We start from the raw sequence: 22906 nt of genomic DNA on the forward strand, positions 1-22906 counted from the left end.
CTTTCTGACTATAAGCTCGTTCATTAAAATAAAGTGCCAACATCAAGACCACAAGCAAGGTTACAGAGTGCAATGATTAAATGGAATTTTGATGTGCTTTTTTACTATTACTGCTGAGGAAATGTTACATCTGATGTTTAAAACTGTAGCAGACACAGCTGGTTGCCAGTATCCAGTCTCCCTGTTTTCCTTCCTAACAGAACCCAATTTTGTTCACGGTTAAAACACTGCCCTCCTTGATACTACTGGGGCTCCAAGTGACCACATGACACAGCTCCAGCCAATGAGATATAAGCTGAGGTCCACTGGGAATTTGGGGACAGGATTTGCCTTTTCATATGGGCACTGCCCCTTCTCCCCTGTCCTACCTCGTCTATTTCTGCCTGGAATGTGGCTATACAACTAGGTATGGGGAGGCCATCTGTGACTACATAGTGACTGTGAGAAGGAAAGATGCACATTAACTATTACAGAGAATAAAGCCAGAGGGAGCCTGGGACCCTGATGATATCAAGTATCTGCTGGATTGGCTCTGGACTACTTCTCTCTAGACTTTTTTTTTTTTTTTTTAGGGCCGAACCTGCTGTATATGGAGTCTCCCAGGCTAGGAGTCAAATCAGAGCTACAGCTGCCAGCCTATTTCACAGCCACAGCAATGCAGGATCCAAGCCATGTCTGTGACCCACACCCCAGCTCACAGCAACGCTGGATCCTTAATCCACTGAGTGAGGCCAGGGATTGAACCTGCATCCTCATGGATGCTAGTCAGATTCGTTTCCACTGAGCCAAGACAGGAACTCCTGGACTTCTTGTTATGAGAGAAATAAGTCCCCAGGCTCTGCCATCCGGTTCTATAACTTTCAGTCAAACAAAATTCCCAGCTGATTCTGGCTGGGATGATATGATGCACACTAGTGACTTTGATGCCTCTCCATATACAGCAATATAAAAACTTTTCTAGAAAAGTACCCATCAATACAGACACAGGACAAAATACTAAAAATTACTGCTGTTGTTACTCTTCAAAGGTAGCATGAGAAAACCACAGCTAGCAAAATTCTTATTTTAAGACTCCAGGAGAGTTTTATTTGTAGTTTCAACATAACTGAATGAGACTACAGGTAAAAAAGATGTGTAGGTGGTTCTGGAAGGGGAAAGATAAAAATCCTTGGAAACTTAATTCCACCATCAAAGAGTAAAACAGAGGAATGTATCTGTGGGCTTTCAATACTCCAGAATAAATCATTTTTGCACAAAGGATCAATTATGTGAGGAATTTTCCTTTTAAATGCTACTCAAACATTGGCTTTTTTTTTTAGCTTTTAAAGAAAAAAAATAACAATCTACTCCTCTTTAACAACAGAAACTATAAAACTGTAAAATGACAGTGCCTGGAATGTGGCAGAACTAGTACATTCTGAATGAATGAAATAATAACAGGTAAGAAACAACAATTCATTTTTGTGTTATTGCCAGTTAAAGATCTCCAGGCTAAAATGCAAAGAAACAATGAGAGAGATTAAAGGAGTTAAGGTTTAGAGGGAGAGAAAGAGTGAGGAAAAAGAAAATCTGAGGTAATTAAAAAAGGAGAGAGAAAGAAAATAGATTACTTCCTATTTCCTCTTTCTAGTTCTCTCAAATTTGGGTCAAACAAAACAAAACAAAACAAAAAACACCCATTCTCCCTCCCTAGAAAAGCAAACACAGTTTAGGTCAGCTACATGGAAGCAGTTACGAGTTTTACTGCAGAGGAGGTAGGGCTAGTAATTTTGAACCATCAAAGGTGGACCCTAGGTAGGTCTGGGAGGGATGTCCAGGGACAGGAGGCAACTGACTCAGGCTAAAGAAGAGGGAGGAGGCAATGAGAGGTTTTAAAAAGCCAGTCCCAAAGAAAACATTATATAAAACCAAAAAAATAAGCTTGTTTAAAATATAGTTGAAATCATGGAGTACCCTTGCATTCCAGCGTGTTAAGGATCTGGCATTGTCACTGCAGCAGCCAGGGAACATCCACATACAGGTACAGCCAAATATATATATATATATAAAACTGAAATAAAAACTGCACATATTCAAAATTAAGATATACCTTAGTTCCAAAGTAGTGCTGGGCTTTGGAGCAAGGCTACAGAAGACTAAATTCCAACTCCACCATGTACATACTATTGGATGCTCAGCAAATTATTTAAACAGTGGAAAAGACATCACATTTTAAAGATGTCAGCTCCTCCAAATTGATTTATACAGTCCCAGTTGGAATCCTAGATTTTCTTGTGTGTGTATGAAAATTGGCAAGCTGCTTTAATAACATGTATAGAAATGAAAAAAAAAATAGCCAAGGGAATCTTGAAGAAGAGAACAAAGCTGGGCAAAGCTGGAAGATTTACAGCACCATTACAGTAAGATGCATTATGAAGCTGTAGTCAGGAAGACAGTGTGCTATTGGAGCAGGGGTGGTTAAAAAGGGCAATGAACAGTACAGAGAGTCAAGAAACAGATCCATACATATATGGTCCCCTGATATATGGAAGGGGTGAATCACACTGCTATGCAGTGTGCAAAAAACAGTCTTCAATACATGGTCCTGGGTCAACTGGATATCTATATGGAAAAAATGATACTTCCAATCATGTTCCTACTTCCCAACATTCACAAAAATCAATTCCAGATGTATTAAAGATCTACATATGAAAGATTAAAAAATGAATCTTTTAGAACACATAGGAGAACATATTCATAATCGTGGAGTTGGCAAAGATTTCTTAAATAGTTCACCAAAAAATTCTAATCGTAAATGGAAAATGTATTAAGTTGGGAAATACAAAATTAAGAGCTTCTGTTCATCACAATATACCACTCAGGGAGTTAAAGGGAAACTCAAAAAGTAGGAAAATATATGTGAAATACGTATATTCAACAAAGATTTGTAACCTAAAATATATATTTTTAAAAACATGTAGAAATTAATAAGGAAAAGACAGACAATGCCATAGAAAATGGGGCAAGAAACCTGAAAAAAAAAAAGAAAAAAAAGAAAAAGGATAACCAAAAGGCCAAGAAACATTTTAAAAGGGCTCAACTTTATTTATTAAGAAAATTCAATTTAAAACCAAATTTCGGAGTTCCCATTGTGGCGTGGCGGAAACGAATCCGACTAGGAACCATGAGGTTATGGATTTGATCCCTAGCCTCATTCAGTGGGTTAAGGATCCGGGGTTGCCGTGAGCTGTGGTGTAGGCTGCAGACACAGCTCGGATCTGGAGTTGCTGTGGTAACTGTAGCTCCGATTAAACCCCTAGCCAGAGAACCTCCATATGCCGTGGGTGTGGCCCTAAAAAATACAAAAGACAAAAACAAAACAAAACAAGTTGCAGTACTTCTATAATTATACTAGGATGGCTGAAGTGAAAAAGGCAGAAAATTCCAAATGTTGGTGAGAAGATGGAATAACAAGAACATTCATAATGCTGGGTAGGAGTGTAAATTGGTACAGGTGCTTTAGAAAACTCATTGGCAGTTCAGTTATACGACCCAGCCAATCTACTCATACAAATACACAACAGAAATGTGCACGTACATATTTATCCACTGGAAGATGTGCATAAGAATGTTCATAGCAGCACTATTCCTAGTAGCCCCAAATTAGAAGCTACCTAAATGTCTATTAGTGATTGAAGAAATAAACTGTGGTACCTCTGAGTCTTTCCTTGGTTTTCATGATCTTGACAATTTTGAAGATTACAGACCAGTTATTTTGTCAAACACCCCTCAATTTGGGTTTGTCTGATTTTCTTCATGATGAGACTCAGGAATTCCACAGAAGTGATTTATGCTTTTCTCATTGCATCCTATCATCTGATTTTCATGTGTCCATTACTGATGAGGTTCATTTTGAACACTTAATTAAGGTAGCTTCTGCTAAGTTTCTCCCCCATAGAATTATTTTTTTTCCCACTTTCAATTAAGAAGTATTTTGTGGAGAGTTACTTTGAAACACTGTAAATACTCCATTCCTCAATATAAAATATGATACAAATGAGCTTATCTATGAAACAGAAACAGACTTACAGATATATAGAACAGATTTGTGGTTGTCAAGGGGAAAGATGGTGGGAAGAGATGGATTGGGAGTTTGGGATTAGCAGATGCAAACTATTATATATAGAATGCATAAACAACAAAGTTCTACTGTATAGCAGAGAGAACTGTATTCAATATCCTATGATAAACCATAACGGAAAAGAATATAAAAAAGAATGTCTGTGTATACATACGTACATATGTATATATATATGTATGTGTGTATGTATATGAATGTATGTGTATATACATATATATTTGAATTTATATAACTGAATCACTCTGCTGTGCAGCAGACATTACCATATCATTGTAAACCAATTATACTTCAATAAAAAATAAATGATAATATTAGTAATACTCCATTCTTCATTAAACATTTAGTTTATATATCTATTTATTTGCCTATACCATTTGTATAGATTCATTTTATTCAATGGATTACAATCTGTTACAATATTTACTCATTTTGGTATTCAAATTATCTCCATTTTGGCCAGTGGAAACTTCTTCAAGCTGACTATTGTATCCTACTTTGAAGAAAAAAAAAAAAACAAAAAAAACTGGAGTTCCCATCGTGGCTGAGTGGTTAACAAATCCAACTAGGAACTATGAGGTTTCGGGTTCGATCCCTGGCCTTGCTCATTGGTTTATGGATCCAGCATTGCCGTGAGCAGTGTTGTAGGTCACAGACTCGGCTCAGATCCCACATTGCTGTTGCTGCGGCCTAGGCCTCAGGCTACAGTTCCAATTAGCCCCCCAGCCTGGGAGCCTTCATACGCTACGGGTGTGGCCCCAGAAAAGCCCCCCCCCCCAAAAAAAACCCTCATTTATTAGCTCACAGTTCAGTTTAGGTCAGAAATCTGCATGCTTCTTTTCTCAGGGTATGACAAGGCTGAAATGAACACATCTACCAAGCTGAATTTTTCTAAAGAGGCTTTGGGGAAAATCCAATTGCAAGGTCATTCTTACTGTTGGCTGAATTCATATTCTTGCAACTATAGGACAGGTCCCTGTTCCTTTACTTGTTGTCAGCCAGGGGCCACTCTCCGAGACTAAACGTTGCTTGCATTCCTTGCCATGGGACACTCCATTTTCAAGACCACCAGAGATAATCACTCTCATGTTAAATCCCTCTCATGTTCTGAATCTCTTTGATGTCCTCTCTCACTGACCTCTCGACTCAGATTTAAAGGGCTCATGTGGTAAGGTCAGGCACACTATAGATAATCTCCCTATCACAAGGTCAACTGATCTGGTACCTTAATTACTTCTGCAAAATCCCACCTATACATAACCAAAGGAGTAATATCTCCTGATGTTCACACTCCCAGGAGGTTACACAGGTGCTTATGCTAGGAGGCAGGGAGTCTCACGGGCCAACTTAGAATTCTGCCTACACATATGCCAAGTGCTAGAACAGTACCTGACACATTATAAACACTATATATGATCAGCTTTTATTATTATTATTATCTGACAAATTCACAGAAATTTAAGAAATAACAATAATACAGTGGTGATGAGAGTGTAGTGAAATGACACTTCAATATACCATCCAAGAAATAAAATTTTCTAAAAGCTTCTGGAGATCAATTTGGAAATGTGTATTGAAAGCCTAGTATTACCATTTCTAGGAATTCCTCCTAAGGACATAATTAGAGGTGTATATGAAGATATGGTGAAAAAAGACATTAATTATAGTATGTTTGTAATAATAAATACTTACAAAGAAACCAAAATCTCCTTTTAGGGGTTTCATTATATAATATGGCATAGCTATGCAATGGAATACCATGAAGCCTTATGAACAAAAACAATACAAAAGAAATAAAAATATACAGTATAAAAAATACTGGTGTTCCCATCATGGCTCAGTGGTTAACGAACCCGACTAGGAACCATGAGGTTGCAGGTTGGATCCCTGGCCTCACTCAGTGGGTTAAGGATCTGGTGTTGCCATGAGCTGTGGTGTAGGTCGCAGACATGGCTCAGATCTGGCATTGCTGTGGCTCTGGCGTAGGGCGGCGGCTGCAGCTCTGATTGGACCCCTAGCCTGGGAACCTCCAAGTGCCATGGATGCGGCCCTAGAAAAGACCAAAAAAAAAAAAAAAATGATTCATGTTACAAGTGAAAGAATTACAGGTGACAAAACAGCCTTTGTCGCCCTATCCAGTTTTAGTACAAACACCAAATGGATTCCTGCTTTTCTTTCTCTTGAGTTGTGTTACAGTTAAGTTTCTATGGCAGGGCAAGATAGATCTTAGCCCCCTTACATTACTGTCAGTCAAACAAGGTTTCTAGCACACTTTAATGAAGCCTAGTATCCTTCCTAGAGTGGGAGATGGCCTTTTGGCAAGAGAGGGTCACATGAAAAGGGAGAAAACATTCCCTACCACCATCTGTCTAGCCGTGCCATTTGTCAAAACAAGGCCATCCTGAAAAGGAAGGCATTGCATCATCTCCCCTGGTGTTCTGTGCTGCTGTCTTACCTGAGGCCTTCCTTAAATTGCAAAAGGTGGAGCCTGGCCTTTCATTCCTAATACATAGTAGCTCCTCTTTATACTGAACTGGTTAAATTAGACTCCCATCTAAGATTCTGGACTATGATTTTTGTTTGGTTTTCACTATAATGAGTTGCATCCCAAGGTAAACAATATGTATTAATTGTTGACAGAAGTTAATGATTATTGAGAGAGAGGCTATAGTGCACTTAACACTATAAAGTAGCTACTATTACTACCATTTTACAGGTGAGAAAGCAGGTTCAGAGGAGTTAACTTGTTTACAGATACACATTTAGGAAGTGATAAAAATAGGTTTTGAAGCAACTGGCTTTACCCTTTCCACCACACCGAAGATTCCTGGTGATTTTGGAGACCAAATATATATATTTTAGTGCCCTAAGAAATCTTAATAATTAACCTAACTTAAGACCTGCCGCAGTACACATGACTGCTTCCCTAAATGTGAAGGCAAATTAGCTACAAGCTATGTGATTACAGAGCAGATTAATTTTCTTCTCCTAAGCTTCTTTTCAGTTCCAGGCCCACAGACTTTAACTTTTAAATTAACAGATATGCTTTTAACTGGGGGAGATCCAGACAATACAATGAGCTCAGATTGAACATTTTTCCCCATTGCGCTCTCAACCATGATGAGAGACACTCCAAATTCCACAATCTTGGGAACTGGGAACTAGCATCTTTCCATACATCCAAAAACCCTGGGTAGTTTCTTCTATCTATGGCTATTCTCTGACACAATTCTCTCTCTCTCTCTCTCTCTCTCTCTCTCTCTCTCTCTCTCTCTCTCTCTCTCTCTCTCTCTCTCCTTCCCAGCTGTAGTTGCAACATGTGCAAGTTTCCAGGCCAGGGATTAAACTTGTGCCACAGCTAAGGCAAGGACATATCCTTAACCTCCTGCACCACAGGGGAACTTCCTCTCTGACAATTCTTGATAAAAGTCAAGGCCTAGGCCCCAGAAGTCACCAGTTGTTCATTTCTTCTTCAAGGACTTTCTTCCTATCCGTCCCAGATTCCTTCTTACATATTCCATTTTCCTGCATGTTCTCAGGACTCTTCAATCTGCATTCACCTTCATTATCTTTTTTTTTTTAAAATGAGATCATAGTTTATTTTTATTTATTTATTTATTTATTTATTGCTCTTTTTGCCTTTTCTAGGGCCGCTCCTACGGCATATAGAGGTTCCTAGGCTACGGGTCTAATCAGAGCTGTAGCCGCCGGCCTACACCAGAGCCACAGCAACTCGGGATCTGAGCCACGTCTGCAACCTACACCGCAGCTCATGGCAGGAACTCCATCCTTCATCACCTTTAATGAGCATCCATCTCAAGCTCTAACAAATGGCCCACTCCCATTCTAGTTTAGCCAACTTATCTCTGGTAATCAACTCAAAACTATTGTTATATCAGAGCTACAAAAAAAGTGTCCTTGTAGGGAACAAAAAGGATATTAAAATAAACACGATGGAGGAGTTCTATGTCCTTTTGAAATCATTTTTGAACAATTCCTTGTCTTCTGGAATAATATATTTTCGCCAGTCTCACTTTGTGCTTTGCTTGTTGCAGTCCTTGGAATCAGCTATTTTTTTTCCAAGAAACTCTGGTTCCTTGGAGGATGGTACTTAGAAGTCAAGATCTGGACACTAGATGTGCTCATGGCTATTGAGATGTCACTTCTTTTTGATGCTCTCTCTCTATGGGCAAAGCTAGAAACACACACACACACATATTTATTTCTAGTACTATTTCTCTTTTAAAAATAGAGCACTGTGCACATTATGTCCAACTGCAATACAGTTTTAAAGTTTATTCTCATCTTTTTCCCTTTCTGTAATTGTAACTCCTTCTTCAAACAGTAAGGAACCCAGTCCTCACCCTTTCTCTTATTTGGTTGGTATATAACCAATCCCCTGTCTCTAATGCCACTCCTCCTCCATATGCCTTCTTCAGCCTGCTTGGGTTTCAACAACCCATGGAAAGTGTCCCTACCACCACAAGTTCCAACATTCCATGTCAGACAATACTCTTCCAAACAGACTCCTTCCTCATTCTGATTCCCCATGCTGCCCTGTCCCACGACTCCTCCTCCAGCTGGACTTCTAAACCTCATGTCCCTCCACATATATTTACACTCTCCTCACCCTGCTTGGGCTCTGGCACACTGTACAGGGTCACCCTCAGTCATAGGCGGTACCCCCTCCACTTCACTTGAGTTCTGATACTCACATGAGGCTGCCCTTCCACATGGATATAGTTCTTATCCTGGTTGGTCTCTGATACAAACGCAAATCAGCCTTTCAAAATGAATCCCCTCATTTCTTTCTTGGGATCCAGTACCATACTCTGGGCCTCCATGTTTCCTTCTCCCTTTCAGTGGAGAGAAGCCTTGTTCTGCCTCATCTATTGGCTTTAGGACTGACTGTTCAGGAGAGAAGGAGGAAGAAGAGAAAACTGAGTAGGAATACATTGTCTACTTCCTAAATAGACAATGTATCTCAGCAGAATTTTTTTGTCTTTTTTTTTTTTTTTTTTTTTTTTTTTTCAGGGCCATATCCACAGCATATGGAAACTCCCAGGCTAGGGGTTGAATCAGAGCTACAGCCACCAGCTTATACCACAGTCACAGCAATGCGGGATCCGAGCTGCATCTGCAAACTACACCACAACTCACGCAGTGCCAGATCCCTGAACCACTGATCAAGGCCAGGGATCAAATCCATATCCTGATGGATACTAGTTGGATTTGTTTCTGCTGAGTCACAATGGGAATTCCCCCAACAGAATTTTCTACTTTGCTGCTATTATGATTTAACAGTTTTCCATTGACAGCTTAATTTCTGTAAGTAGTCAGTACTTAATTTCTTCTGTAAGTAGTCATACTCTTAAAATAGGGACCAGTCAACATTTCTTAAAGGTTTTCTATTCTAAGAGATTGAAATCTACGTCCATTAAATTAATGAAAGTAATTACTTTTTAATAATTATAAGTAACCAGTGTTAAAGGAAGGGAATAATACCCATTACACCTACCAGGGAGGGAAAATATCATGCCATTAAAGTGTGCAAGTTCTGTGGAAATAACCTAAATATCCATCAAAAGATGAATGGATTAAGAAGATGTGGTACATAATCACAATGGAATATGACTCAGCCATAAAAAGAACAAAATGATGCCATTTGCAGCAACTTGGATGCAACTATAGATTCTTGTACTAAGTGAAGTCAGAAAGAGAAAGACAAATACCATATGAAATCACTTCTATGTGGAATCAAAAATATGGCAAAAATGAACCTATCTGCAAAACACAGACAGACTCACAGACATAGAGAAGAGACTTGTGGTTGCCAAAAGGGAGGGAGGAGGAAGTGGGATGGACTGGGAATTTGGGGTTAGTAGTTGCAAACTATTTCATTTAGAATGGATAAGCAATGAGGTGCTGCTGTATAGGGAAACTATATCTAATCATTTATGTTAGAGCATGATAGAAGATAACATGAGAAAAAGAATGTATATATATGTATGGCTTGGTTACTTTGCTGTATAGAAGAAACTGACAGAACATTGTAAATCAACTATAATAATTTGAAAAAAAAAAAAGAGTGTGAGTTTTGGAGCTGGGATATTAGGTTCAAAATCCATCTCAGAGGAGTTCTTGTTGTGGTGCAGTGGAAACGAATCTGACTAGTAACCATGAGGTTTCAGATTTGATCCCTGGCCTTGCACAGTGGGTTAAGGATCCAGCATTGCCATGAGCTGCGGTGTAGTTTGCAGATGAAGCTCAGATCCTGAATTGCTGCGGTTGTGGCATAGGCTGGCGGCTATAGCTCCGATTCGACCCCTAGCCTGGGAATCTCCATATGCCAAGGGTCTGTCCCTAAAAAGAAAAGGAAAAAACTCATCTCAGAGATCTTTGGTAAGTTCCTTAATGTCTTTCTGCCTCAGTTTTCCCATCTGTAAAATGAAGATAATAGTGGTACTTCTTAGAGTCATAGGATTATAGCAGATAATGTACAAAAATTTATTAGAAGAGCATCTGACATCTTAAATATCAAAAATATTAGCTATTAATGTTACTACAAGGCACTCACAGATGCCTTAAATTGTGTCCATAGACTGTTATTCTTAGAACCTGATCTGAGAAACAATATATTAAAACGTAGGCTCTGTCACTTAAGTGATCACTTGGCACTAATGTCATCATAAATCTATGAAAACAAAAATAGACACCAAAATATTGTGCACCTAAGACTATATGTTTATATTCTTTCTTAAAGATTTTGTTTGATATAAAAACATAAAATATTTAAATTCTCATCAAGAACTTACAAATCTCCTAGCACATGTTGGTGGTCTCCAGGGTGAGAATCATTCCTTTTACGTAAGAATATAGTTTATTCTCTCTACAATTTGAGATAAGATTAAACAAAGACAAAATAGTCTGTTAATGAATTTGATTTTAATTTAAATAGGCAGGGTTTGTTTCAATTACTTTAAATATGAATTATTTTAACTAGAACCAAAAAGAAAAAGAAGAGTCTTCTCTTTTCTGCAGTGCTATGTGCAGTTGAGTTTGTTCTTCTCATAAGACTTTCAGGATCAAGTGATTCCTGGCCAAGAAGCCAAAGCAGAATCATCCCATTCCCCATCAGGCTCAAATGAAAACTGGTAATAAAACCAGGTACAATTCCAAGAGAAGATATTGGAGAAGAACCAAGCTGTATCTATAAGGAGCCCTGTACATGAGATGGTGCACATATTTATGCTATGTTCAGGTCACTTTCATCTTACCATATCACTCTGAAAATATCACTATCTGAACAGTTGGATGTATTTTATTGGGAAAATTATTTTTCTCTTTGTGTCAGTGTTTGCACTAGTGATTTGGCTCAGTGACAATTATATGAGACCTTTTGTTGGGGAAAAAAGAAAAAGAAAGTTTATGCCCAACAGCATTCATGCTAATGAACTGCAGCTCATAAGATTATAATAATGTTAACTGAGTGGATCCTAGATCAATTCCAGTTTTCAATCTACACTCTTGTAAGGGCTAGATCACTATTCTTTAAAAAGCTCTTATCTATATCTTCACTAATTAAGTAAAACTTCACTTTTCTTCATTTTAAAATAATTTCACTACAGAGCTAAGTGAAGAATGCTCTGTAGGGTCACTATCTTACCTATTTAGATTCATCCTGCTCTCTGACTTAATTAGCAATTATTTTTTTTCAAAAATGTATTTCCAAAACAAGTTTCTCACATTTTTTTACATCCAGCACAAAAGCATTAAGTAGAATAGGGAAAATGAAATACCTTGCTCTAAAAATGAATGGGCACCTCCTTTGGTCATAGCGAAGTAATGTCATTGACAGACCTGACTCAGGTGAAGGTTCTACTGTGGCTGGTGGAAAAGGAGCCTTAATTGACTCTCCAGAAAAAGAAAGACCATATTGATCTTTCTCATGCTTCATATGTATGCGCCATTTTACTCATCAAGGTCATTTCTCAGCATTTGTTTCAGAAAAAATTCTAGTTGCCTGATGATTAAGGTGTCCCACTTTATTTTAAGTTATTTTAAGATCTTCTACCCTATTTACACACTGCTTGGGACTACAGGAGATATAAAATAACTGCCTTTTGTCCTTAAATGAAATCCTTTTAGAAGAACCAGGAAGATTTAATATGGCTATAGTTTAAGTCAGACTGAAACTTACACATTCTATGCCCCATTTCCTTCCAGACAGAAGGTTGGAAGGGGACTCCTTGGGCAGGGAGTCTTCACTCAAGACAAGAGGATAGAAAGACTGAAAAGGCACAAAGAACAGGAAATCCAAAGGCCAGGTATTCCTGGAGGAGTGTTGAAAACCGGGAAAGTCTGGGAAGGGAGACCATTCCTTCCAAAATGAAGGAAACGACACTGAAGAAATGCAGGTGAGGTTAAAGCCAGGAGTGTAAGAAAAGAGGAGTGGGATTGCTTAGAGCAAAAAATGTTCAAACTCTTTTCAATTGCCAAACGCTTCTATAAACAAAATTCCTCTTCCAATATTTTAAAGTCAAAGAAAGCTTGAAGTCAGTCTTTACCCAGTGACTAAAGTTCTAAGATACAAAGCTGAACAGCCATCATAAACCCCATTTCCCACTAAAAGAAACTGGTCTGCAGTGAGTGTGTGTGAAGCTAACATGCTAAGCAATGGAGGCAGTACATTTTTCTGAGGCCCAGGCTGAGTCCTGCCCTTTCCTCAGCTGCATTTGTTCCAACTTGGTTGGTGTTCCTGACTGCATAATTTTTAATTTGACATAACTTAGATTTCATTATAGCTAAGAATCCTGACAAATAAATACACTCAGGCAATGTAAAGGTTTAGCAGAAAGTGATTTACTATTTGCAGAACCCCTCAGCATCCCGCAAAGCACCATGGTTCCCCAGATCGGAAATTGAAAGCCAGTGCCCTAAGTAATATCTCTTATATGAGATGGTCTTTATGAGCAGACAGAGTATAATGTGTATCTGGGGTCAGAGATGAACTTACACATACTTCACTCATTCATTCAATATGTATTTATTGGATTCCTCTTTGGGGCTAGGCATATGTACTAGACATTGGGACAATGACAGTGGATGAAAGAGATGTGTTACCTGCCTTCATGGCATTCACTGTCCAACGGCCTGGTGGTAAATTACAGAAGGACAGTAAATTATAGAAAGCCACCTCTCCTTGTTATTATAATTGCTACGCTTTCACAATAACACAATGAAAAATATTACTGCTTAAAGTGAATATTCCATATTTATCATGAAGAGTTAATTAAACAATCAATATCATTTGTTCAATACCTAGATCACTAGTCCTAAGACATACTAGGTCAGCTGATATATACTATAAAATCTTAGAGAACATTTAATCAAGATGACATAGATGAATTGAATATTTGCTACCAAAGCAATGAGGCTTTATTTTATACTACTAGTTATTGACATTGTTTTACTCCTTTAAAATACTGGGGAAATGATGATCTTTCTTTACTTCTGAAAACACAAATTAATTGCTAGCCCATATGGCTTTCCTTAGCACTTATTATTTATGAATAGAAATGATTAAAAGTCCCTCTATTAGGAATCCAGAACTTCCAAGGATAGCCAGTCCTCAAATGGTAAGACAACAGAGTCCTAGAGTGGGATTTGTTGCTGCAGTATCATGATATGAATTTGAAAGATTTTTGCTACTACACTGAAGGACAAGGCCTGGGCTTGCAGGGTTACGTAAGAAAAGCTGTAATCATTTACCAGAAAATACCTTAAGGGCTGTGACCACACTAGAGGTCAGGAATTCAGGTGAGCATTTCAGGGTTCCACAAAAATTTCCACAGTAACAGAGGCACAAGTGTGTGAGAGGACAAGACCTAGATGAGGATAGGGGCAGTGGGGTGCTATTTTAGGGAGAAATCATAAGGAGAATGATCCCCAATCTGTCCCTTTTACTGGCAGTCTCTTTCTCCATTAGACAAGAAGTGATGACCTCACCAGACACATTCACAGTGCAGGATCATCATTTCACCACACGTACTCAGACACAAACCCACTTCCTGCATCTGAGTCAGGATGATTCTTTCATCTTGGTTCTTCCCTTCTACTCTGAGGTTGCACTGGATACCAGCTTAAATTAGAAAAAAAAAAATGAGATGGTTTCTCTGCAGAGCATTCACCTTCCTATACTGCTTCTTTCATTGACTGAACCATTCACTCAGTATTTACAGAGCATATGCCAGTCACTGTGCTTGGGGCTGGGTTACAAAGTAGAAGATGACAGTCTCTATCCTCCAACAGCGCTAAGCATACTGTGTCTAAGCTCAAGGCAGTGGACTATAAACTTTTGTACTACGGACTTCTGATAAATATTTTAATATGTTTTGTTAATCATGGATATTTACTATTGTAACTTATTATAATTATTATAGATTTCTATGACTTTCATCTAACATCTTAGGGTGAAATAAAACCTTTAGGATAATGTTCCTAGGTAGCAATAGTGGATGTAAATCTACATTTTACATGAATGTCACTTTAAATCTCCTGTAAAATGCATTCGTTGCTATTGTGACTGTTTTTATCTACAATAGGTCTGATGTCAGAGCCACTGCATGTTACCACATAGAAGTTCTCACAGAGGTACAAAGGAGTCAGCTCTGGATTTTTCTTGTCATTTGTGGTGCCCACATTACAAGTATCATCTAGAATCCAGGGACTTTTGTAGAAATATATTTAAGGCCCTTGTCCATTTTAGGCAGGTTAGTTTTTGGCTAGGAAAAAAGTTAACATAATCTCTAAATCCTCTTACTCCAGAAAAAAAATTATAAGATTACATAACTTGCTGAATATGGAGCAAATGAATAAGTGTTCACAATAATGGGGGACTGAGTGAAGGTACCAGGATAGTTCCATGCACTGAAGATTAGAAAAGCTTTAGTTCCTTGGATTTGAAATTACATCTCATACTGCTTTCCCATGCCTTCCTACACAGGACTGACTTGTGCTCCATTTGGAAGCACACTGGCCTGCAGAGTGAGACAGTGATCCTGCCATGCGAGGTGTTGGAGCACAAAGGGCAGACAGCCTCATTTCACTAGAAGTGGAGGGAAGCAAGGCAGGTGATGTGCGAGGTGAGTCTTAGAGTAGCTGGTTTCATTATGTAGAGAGAGAGAGAGAAGGCCTTAGGAGACACTGCTGTTTAAGTCAGTGAGGCACAAGGGCAGATGTGTTTGGAGGAGCACAAACAAGCAATTCGGGGGTGTTACAGGTTAGGCAGCCAAGCAGATAGCCTTAGATACAGAGAAATAATAGATAAAAAGTGGATTGACAGAAATCTGCTGGTGCCAAGAACACTGATGGCTTTGATTTAGAAAAGGGCAACCAAAATTAAATAGATGAGCTGATGAGAAGGAAGATCACAGAGGTAGATAGAGTTTTAAAGAAAAATCATTGAGGAACATGTCATATTAAAAGACACTGCTATAGAGCAGCTTTATTGGGAACTAAAAAAAAAAAAAAATGGTTCTTAATTCTTAATGCTAAGACTATCACAAAGAATAGAGAAGTTACCCACAAAAAACTCTCCTAGTACCAGATTTCTGTGAGTTAGATGAATGGCATAATTATATCACAAATTTGATTCTGAAGCTTACAATGACTATTTTGCCTTTAATGGCCAAAAATCTTTCTGAATTCCTAGCCTCAGATATTCCTGTTAGTAGCCTTCTTACTCTTCAATACCTTTAGGAAACTCTGGAGACTGACCAGCAGAAGTATAGGTTCAAATAGCTGAGCCCATATCATTGAACTTTATCTCACTTACAATCACTGTCCACTAATTTCAAGTTTATTTGCAGAAAGTAAAGCTGAGTTATTCTACATTACACATATATTCAAACACTGCTCTTCACATCAAATCATCATGCTGACATCTTAAATATCTTACTATTTTATAAACTGTGCCTCAGTAAAGCTAGAAAAAAAATACTAGTCTATTATTCCTGGAGAATCCAAACTTTTGCAGAAAGACAATATACTATGGTTAAGGCAAAGCAATGATTACCATCGACAAAAAAATTAGGGAATTGAGTTAAGGATCCCAGGATGCATCGGAACCACAACGAAAGAATAAAAAATTTTCATAACTGGTTGCCAAAATGAAAGAAAAGGGGAAGAAAGTAGAAGTATTCTGGGATTGCCAGCAAGTTGGGAGAAAGGGGATTCATGTTGTGGCAAAGCATGAGGAAATTCTAAGGGTTGGCATATTAAACATTTAAGGGATGTTTGGGGCAAAGTTGTCTAGCAAAGAACAATTTGTACTAAGGCTTAGCAGATGTCAGGGAACTCTTAGCATGGAATCTCTGTAAATTCTTCCAATTCTTCTCACTTGTTCTTGCAGCAGGACAAAAAGAAATCTGAGGAGTTCCCATCGTGGCGCAGTGGTTAATGAATCCGACTAGGAACCATGAGGTTGCGGGTTCGGTCCCTGCCCTTGCTCAGTGGGTTAAGGATCCGGCATTGCTGTGAGCTGTGGTGTAGGTTGCAGACGCGGCTCGGATCCCGTGTTGCTGTGGCTTTGGCGTAGCCTGGTGGCTACAGCTCCGATTGGACCCCTAGCCTGGGAACCTCCATATGCCGCGGGAGTGGACCAAGAAATAGCAAAAAGACAAAAAAACAAAACAAAACAAAACAAAAAAACCCTAATGGATTCTCATTTAAAAAAAGAAAAAAAAAGAAAGAAAGAAAGAAAGAAATCTGAGAGAACCCCACACTCTTGAGGCTCCCGGAGTGGGGACAAGGAGAGAAAGACCAAAGAGGACTTTGAGGGTCGCCCCCTAGGCTGCTCCATTTTATGCCTCCTAGTCCCTCAGCACAGCCCCTCCCCTTGAGGTTAACTCCAGACTTTACTTCACAAGAGCAGTAAAACCTGCCAGCCTTGTTCTTACCATACCCTGACAACTGAGAATTTTTTCATTCATTCTGCTCCAATAATAAAACTCTGTTGTTTGCTCTCCTTCTAAGATGAGTTATCTTATTATAAAAAATTCAAACAATACATAAAAAGTCCATCATAAGCCTGTCCCTCGGAAACAGCCTTTTTGTGATTATTTCTTCAGCTTTGTTTTCTCTTTCATTATTCATTGGGTTTTTTCCTTAATCTGAGCCAAAAATAAATAAATAAATAAAAACCCACATTAATCCCTAAAAGATTACATTTTTATTTTAGAAGTATAAAAGATGTTCAAAATCTATTCAGAGCAAAAATGCTGCATTCTTGTCATATAAATGGAATAGGATAAAAAGCACTGAGCAAAAATATAGCCTTGTCAATTGGAAAGGATAGTACTCAAAAAAGGTAGAGTAGCTCACAAACCTCTATGTCCACTGTCCTGCTTCTGAGGCAGCCAGAAGCTTGCCCCTGACCTGAGGGGCCTAATGGGGGCAGGTTCCACAATCTCGTCACTTCACCTAAGGGTGGCCCATACCTTAGAATGGTCCCTTCCTCCCTGGTTGTCCTAGGAAAATCCCCATGATCTCAACCAGTTGTTAGAAGGTTGTAATCTGATTCACTCAGGTTAATATATGAATGAGGAAAGGATTGCTTAAGCAAGGACCCTCCCAGGAATATGCCTGTTAACAAAAGCAACTCCGAAGGCTAGGATTTCAGGCTGAGTGACAAAGTGAAGTGGAGTAATTTCCAGTAGGGTACAGAAATCATTTATCCCTCCACTGAAATGAAAATCACAACATGGAAAGCCTGCCCCCACCTATGTGAATTCTAGCATAGTGCTAATCTCGTTGCAGCATTACACTGTAGAGGTGGGAGAAACAGGAGGAAGATCAAGGGCTTTGAGATACGGCACCTGTGGATTCGAACCCACCCAATCTCTTACTGAAGGAATGCCTTTGGCTAGATGTTGTTACCACTATCATCATTTAACTTCTCAGACAGCTTTCCTCATCCATTAATCAGGATTGTTAATGGGGATTTAATGAATAAAATAGCACATATAAAATGTGTGATATACCGTAGGCACTCAAAAATAGAAGTTATTGATGTTCCCTCGTGGCACAGTGGGTTAAGGATACAGCATTGCTGCAGCTGAGGCACAGGTTGGATCCCTGGCCTGGGAATTTTCCCTTGCCATGAGTGTGCCCCAAGTCCCTGCAAAAACAACAAAAAAGTTATTATTATTTTTTCTTTCAGGCTTTATACAACATTTAAGGAACTGGGATTTTCCCAGTCTTTTGTTTAGCAACAATTGATGGAGTGGTGAAAGACTGTCTGACTATTGGCCAATGGGGAATAATATGCCTCTTTTCATATTGTGTCATTACTCACTGAAATGGTTAAAAAGTTGTACAATTTTTCCCAAGAGAGGTTGCCAACCAGGTGAAATTTGGTTCCCAAACATAGCTACTTTAATCTTCACAGTGTTTCATGTTGTTTTTTTTTTTTTTGAGTTAGTGGTCAGCATTTAATAATCATAAATATGACATAAAATCTCCATTTCCATCATCATTTAAAGAATTTATGTTTCAACCTAAATGTCCACTCACAGACAAAGAAGATTCAGTACCTATATACAATGGAATATTACTCAGCCATAAAAAGAATGAAATAATGCCATTTGTAAGCAAATAGATATACCTGGAGATTATTATACTAAGTCAAGTAAGTCAGACAGAGAAAGATAAATATTATATCATTTATATGTGGAACATAAAAAAATAGTACAAATGAACTTATTTACAAAACAGAAACAGACCCACAGACATAGAGAACAAACTCATGGTTACCAAAGGGGAAGAAATGTAGGGATAAATTGGGAGTTTGGGATTAACGGATACACTATCATGTATAAAATAGAAACAACAAAGATTTACCATATAACACAGAGAACTATATATTCAATGTATTATAATAAACTATAATGGAAAATAATTTTTAAAAAAGAATATAGATTATATTTGCATAACCAAATCACTTTGCTGTATACCTGAAACTAATACAATATTGTAAATCAACTATAATCCAATTGAAAAGAAAGCCATGTTTCAAAAGTACATTCTCTTATAAGAACAACTGCTGGAGGAGGTGGCAGCTATAGCTTCTTTAGGTAACCCATATGTCTAGGAAGCCACAGTCCCTACCATGCCTTAGAGTCCCCCAGTACTGAGGAAGAACATCAGTTACCATTTACCATCCAGCTTGTACTCCTGCTTTACTAACTCTGGGCTCTCTCCATTGTTTCTGGCTGGCTCCTATGGGCATTAGAGTTAGTGACCTCTGCCACAGGGGAGAATATATTTGACAATACATAGCAGTATATTCAGGTTCTGAAATCAGATAACTTGGTTTTGAATACTGATTCTACAGATTACTAGCCTTGTGACCTCAGGCAAGTTACATCAACTCTCAGAGTCTCAGTTTCTTCAACCTTATAAGAGAAATAGTAACTAATTGATCCCTCAAGGTTGTTGTGAGGGTTAAGCAGTGTGACACACATAAAGAACTTTCATCATCCCTGGCTAGGGGCAATAAACATTAACTACTACAATGAAGGAGATGGGGGAGGGAGGTGGAGGAGGAGGAGGAGGATGACTGTTGCTGCTGCTGCTGCTACCATCACTATTACTACTCCAAGTAGTCCCACCACCATTTCTTGCTACTGTTAAGTAGTTGGGTAGGATAAAAACAGTTATGGGCTTTCTTCATTCTCATTTCTGCTTTTTCAAGCTGGAACTTGAAATTCATTTGGAAAGGCTTAGGGAACATGGAGCCTTTCAAAATTGGGAAAGAGCAGTTTCTATATGTGGTTGCACAGGAGCACAATAAGATGAGCTGCAGAAAGAGCTTCCAATCATAAGGCAGTGAGACCACTACAAGCCAGACTCACACTCCAGCCCAGGTGAAGAAGGCAAGAATCTGTTTCCAAATCCCAGTAGGAAGTATGCTTCAGTTAAGTCAATGCACCTGAAAGATCCAGAGTGGGGAGAAGATAGGATCTCTAAAGACTCGAAGCTAGAGCTACCATATGATCCTGAAATTCCACTCCTGGGCATACATTTGAAAAAAAAAAAAAACCATAATTCAAACAGATACATGCACCCCAATATTTATTTCAGCACTATCCACAATAGTCAAGACATAAAAGCAACATAAGTGTCCATCGATAGATGAATAAATATGGTACTCATACACAAGGATTACTGAGCCACAAAAAGAATGAAATAATACATCTGCAGCAACATGAATGGACACAGAGGATATCATACTAAGCGAAGTCAGTAAGAGAAAGATAAATATCACATGATGTCACTTATATATGAAATCTTTAAAAAAAATACAAATAAACGTATATATTAAACAGAAATAGACCTAGAGACTTAGAAAACAAACTTATGGTTACCAAAGGGGGAGAGAGGGGAAAGGGATAAATTAGGAGTTAGGGATTAACAGATACACACTGCTATATATAAAATAGATAAACAATAAAGATCTACTGTATAGCACAGGGAACTATACTCAATATTTCATAATAGCCTATAAGGGAAAAGAGCCTGAAAAAGAATATATATATATATATATATATATATATATATATATATATATATATAAACAGTGGCCAGAGCAGACAAGCCCCAACCTACACTAGAGAACCCAAGACAAGACTAGAAGGCAAGGGAGATCACAATATGGCACACGATCTGAAATGACTTCTCCTTAGGGCTTCCTCAAAGTGAGGAAAACCATTAGGTTGTGCCCTGAAAGTACTCAACAGCCCCAAGATGGGAGGTTCAAGATCAACACAACAACCAATATCCATCTTTTACAGAGTACTTTCCTGTTGATCATTTGATCTCAGACTAGCTACACAAAGTGGAATTCTCCTGTTTTACAGATGAATAGAGAAGAAAAGATTAAATCAATTGCTTAAAGGCATAAATCCAGTAAATGGTGAAGACTGCAAGAGCTTAATTCTTCTGAAACCCATCACTTTGCACTGCTCACTGCACCTTCTTCAGAAACTGCATTTTGTTCACCACATAGTTTCCAAGTTTGTTTTTTTCCTTTACAATTTTCTTTCTTTGCTTAAAGAAGTTTTTTGTTTGTTTGTTTGTTTCTTGGCCTTAATGCATATATGCTTTGGTCGAAAACAGAAGGAAAAGGTCAAGGAAAAACTATGTCAAAGCCTGGACTAGCACAGCTAAAGAGATTAATTTCCCTGAGGTCACCAATAGTCCCAGGTATAGACTAGAGTAATCCAATTTCCTCACCATCACCTCAACCCCCAGACCACTAGATTCAGGGACTAGAATGCAGTAACATTTCCATGGGGGATTTATAGTCTTCATCCTCCCAATGAATAGATTAATTTTGTATTATTATAGTGGGAATGAAGGATTACAGTCAAGACAAGACTTTAAAAAGTTGTAGAAAAATGTAACTCAAAGAATTTTCTCTGCTGGGACTTGGAACTTGCCTATTTAGATGGTATAACTTTCCCAAGAACATTCCAGTTAATACTATGATTACAAAAAAGATTAGAAAGTAAAATGTACTATGTCTAACTAGAGTAATATCTTTTTCTCAGGTCACATGATTCTGCTTTAAGAGATTTTTTTCAGAGCTGAGACTAGAACATGTCTCTAAGGCTCCCAGTCCAGTGAAGTAAACAATGTGTCTTCTTCATTTTTTAAATGCTCTGTTTTGAAATGAACAAGTCTTAACACTTCTTCAAGCTAAGAAAGAAAGGGAAAGAAATAGTCTCTTTGGCCAGAAAAAAGCTGAGATTTGAAGATGCAGAAGCCTAAGTTACCTTGTAAGGCTGCCAGACTAAATGGAATCAATTGATTCAACTTTCTGTAATCTAACAACACCCACAAGTCCTTTTTTCTTTTTCTTTTTTCTTTTTTTCTGATGGAGAGCCTGTGTTTTGAAGTTACACTGACAAAATGCCTATCAAACCCAAAAACATAACGTAGATTCACAAGGGGCATGGATATTTCTTAAGACAGAGATTTAAGAATCTAGTGTGTACAATGTGTAAAGCTGAGCTTTCAAAGGAGATGTGTATGCACAGGTGCACACACCACACAGATGTACACCTTCTCTCCAGAAGGCACAAAGGTATTCATTTCAACCACTGGGGGAACGCACCTGCAACACACATAAAATATCTATTATATCACCCCTTAATGTGTCTATTTTTAGAGCGATTGACCTTTATGCAAACTAAACAATAAAGCTGTTCACAAACCTGACAGAGAGCAGCTTTTCCAAAGTGAAACAGTGAACCACTGTCCCTGATGCTCCCATCAAGCTAAACAATTAAAATGGCATCTAGCACAAAATTTAAAACACCATTGTAACATAACACTGTCAAGATTATTGGTCCTGTCTCAAAAAAAGAAAAAAATTCATTGTTTTGCTTTGGCATTTATTTACAAAAATAAAAAGCACTAATTTATCAGATGAATGGACTGAATAAATTTAAGGCAATCAAAAGAAACTCAGTGGTCCCCAGCTCCTCAAGCCGCTGCCAAACTAACTTGGGCACCAGTGGCCACAAACTGGTCCTAATAACATAGTCTTAGTAACAAACAGTCATTGTGTGCATCCAACAGGCTTGAATTCAAGTCTTAGTTCCTCAGTTACTAATCTTAGGACCATGGGTAAATGACTTAACCTCTTAGCTTCCATCGTCTTTTGTAACATAAGTATTATAATACCAGCTGCCTAATGGAAGTTATGTCATATGCAGTTATAAA

At 38.3% G+C, this 22906-nt stretch overlaps 1 protein-coding gene, 1 long non-coding RNA gene and 1 pseudogene across 7 annotated transcripts in view; 2 read left to right on the plus strand and 1 right to left on the minus strand.

Annotated features, from left to right (window-relative positions):
* The window catches only part of CCDC148 (coiled-coil domain containing 148), a 370013-nt gene that overhangs the window by 309416 nt on the left and 37691 nt on the right, over positions 1-22906 (minus strand). The window lies entirely within an intron of this gene.
* LOC146395936 (uncharacterized) overlaps positions 9121-22906 on the plus strand; it is a 1175949-nt gene continuing 1162163 nt past the window's right edge. Inside the window, exon 1 of the long non-coding RNA XR_014830496.1 lies at positions 9121-9280. This is a non-coding gene — a long non-coding RNA (uncharacterized LOC146395936). The remainder of the gene's footprint in view (positions 9281-22906) is intronic.
* On the plus strand, positions 9653-11333 carry LOC146395937 (large ribosomal subunit protein eL39-like; annotated as a pseudogene).

Source organism: Sus scrofa, chromosome 15, assembly GCF_054392235.1.
Source record: "Sus scrofa isolate SSC_HxYL_T2T_F1_AM1 chromosome 15, Sscrofa_HxYL_maternal_Yorkshire_Landrace_v2.0, whole genome shotgun sequence".
NCBI lineage: Eukaryota > Metazoa > Chordata > Mammalia > Artiodactyla > Suidae > Sus > Sus scrofa.